We start from the raw sequence: 2870 nt of genomic DNA, 5'->3' as shown, positions 1-2870 counted from the left end.
CTGGATCAACAGTGCAGAGTCACATCTATAAAATGGGATCAATGATCCAGAGTCTATAAAATGGGATCAACAATTCAGAGTCTATAAAATTAGAGGGCAGGGTTAGGTGGAAGATTGGGAAGGAATTCTTGGCTGGGAGGGTGGGGAGGGACTGGAATGGATTTCCCAGAGCAGCTGTGGCTGCCCCTGGATCCCTGGAAGTGTCCAAGGCCAGGTTGGAGCAACCTGGGCTAGTGGGAGGTGTCCCTGCCCATGGCAGGGGGTGGATGGGATGATCCTTAAGCTTCTTTCCAACCCAAACCATTCCATGATTCCATGATTCCCATGTTGGAAAAATCAGAGAAAATTTCCTTGACCCAAAGCTCAGTATTTCATTTATTTTTATATATATATATAAAATATATTTATATTTTATATATATATATTTATTTAGATTTATTTAGATTTTATATATTATATATATATTTATATAGATATAGATATAGATATATAATATATATATTTTATATATAATGTATTTCCTGGAGTTATTTAGTCCTGCTGTTGCTGCTTCAGCTTGGAATTTACAGCTGCTCCATGATGGATCATTCCCTTCCCTGAGCTGAGGACTCTCATTTTTGAACGTCAAAGCTGCCCAGCAGTTTGTCCTCCACCCCAGCTGCTTTCCCTGGGGCTCTGAGGCATTTTTATTCCTCTTTTCTGGTGTTTTCTCTGCTGATTGAGTGACAAAGTTGTGCCACCACCTGCCAGAGAAATCTGTTGTGGTGGGAACCCCTGGTGGGGGGGGGGGGTGTTTGATGACTTCCAAACCCAGCACGAGCTCCTGTGAGCACAGAATTCCTGCTGGGACAGGGGTGTGCCAACCCCTGGGCACTCAGCTGGCATTTTGCAGGACACACAGCCCAGAGCTGAGCCCCAGGAACACGTTCCCTGTCTGCTGCATGTTCAGATGTTACCCCCTAAAGCCCAGCTTAGGGTGCAGGTGATGCCCTTCAGCCCAGGCCGGGCTCAGACACGCCCCTGGTGCATTCCCAGGGCCATTCCCAGGGCTGAGATTGGCCTCTGGTGGATCCATGGGGATCTTATCCATGGGGATCTTATCCATGGGGATCTCATCCACCCCATGGGGAGCTCAAAGACTCAGAGTCCTGCCTTGGGTTCACCTCAACCAGCCCCTAATTCCCCCATTCCTCCAGTGCTCCCACCCTGGAGGCAGAAAACCCTTTGGAATTCCATCTGCACTTCCCTGCCACTGATCCCAGCTCTGACCTTCCTCCACAAAACTCCAGTTATCCTGTGACAACCTCGTGGCACAATCCCAAAACTCAAAGGCAAAGCCAAATCTGTTCTTTTTCCCTGCCCAGGAACTTTTCTTCCAGCTGGGAAAAAACTCCTCTAATAAAACTTCCCTTTCCTGGAGGTTGTTGAGAGGTGAGCAGGATGGACTCTGGAGATGGAAGTCAGGAATGTCACGTGGATTTGCTGGTTCTTTGACTAAACCAAGTGGGAAACGCCAGAAAACTTCCAAATCATCATCAGAAGAGGACAAGAAGATTTGGGAGGAGCTTCTTCCACCAGCCCTGGGTTCACTTTCCTGCTTTCTACATCAATTCCTTCCCCTCTCAGTTTATCCCTCAACATTCCTCCTTTTCTACTCTCAGATCCCATTTCTTTAATTTTTAGGCAAATCTCAAATTCCCAACAAAAAATCTATCCCGGGATTCTCACTGTCTGGGAGGAGAAATGCCTGGCCACTGAAAAAGTGGAGCTCTGTGCCCTCCCCCATTTCAGGAGTTCTTTAAAAAACATTTCTTTAACAGTTTAACACCCCAAAAAAGAAAAGTCTCTTTTGATGCTGATGATTAAACCACTCCCAATAAACCAAAATATCCCATGTATTGCTTTTTCTTCTTCTTCTTCTGACCATCCATGGGATTTATTTGACAGTCTCTGTAAAGAGAATTGACATCAAAATGAGGACATTATTTAGACATTCCTTGGATTAGCTGAGGAGAACCACTCAGCTTTGGAGCACGTGGTGCTGCTGGGTGGGAAGGTGAGCCCTGAGGATCCTGGGCTGCTCAGCCCACAGTTCTCAGCACTTTTCTGCCTTTGGAAGGAAAATTATTTCAGGGGAAACAGGGATGGAGGAGCTTTTCCAGCTCTATCCTTCTAAAGAGACCCCCACGGGGGCTGGGATGAAACGGGTCACTTTTTGTGCAAGATCAGCAAGGAAAACTCAAGCTGGGAGGCCCAGAGGTGAGTCTGAGGACCTGAATTCCCCTCCCAGGGAATCTGAATTCCCTTCCCAGTGAATCTGAATTCTCAGTGCTGCCATGGCCCCTGTGACCCCCCTCTCCTGCCCGCTGGTTCCTCGGAGGTGAAAGAGGCTCCTGAGCATCCAGGTTTGGGAGAGATGATGGCCAACAGTGCAAGAACCATCTCCAAATTGTCTATTGGATATTCACCACCCAGGAATCCAATAAACCCCAGCTCTCTTGGGATAGTTGGACCAGAAAGCCAAGAAGAAACCAAACTTTGTCTCCCAGAGAAAGCGACCGAGCCAATTGTGTTTGAAGTTCCTTCAAAAATGACTTTTCCAGAGGAATGAGCTGAATTCCCCTCGGAAGGAGGGGCTGCCTGTGGTGTGTTCCAAAACTCCAGCCACAGGAACTGTGCCAAGGGGTAAGTCAGCAACTCCTGGGAGCCAGGTCTGTGTGAGGGCTCCAAATGCCAGCGAGGTGTCCAGAACTGTGCACTAAAAGCACGTTTGATGGTCTCACTTACCTCCTAAAGCTGCCACGGCCCAGTAACGGGGAGAACCCACCAGGTTTCAGTGTGAGGAGGGGAAAAAAAATAGCATTTTCTTG

This window comes from Corapipo altera, unplaced genomic scaffold (assembly GCF_003945725.1).
Source record: "Corapipo altera isolate COAL_440 unplaced genomic scaffold, ASM394572v1 152, whole genome shotgun sequence".
In the NCBI taxonomy this organism is placed as follows: domain Eukaryota; kingdom Metazoa; phylum Chordata; class Aves; order Passeriformes; family Pipridae; genus Corapipo; species Corapipo altera.
Note: the sequence above shows the minus strand (reverse complement) of the source record.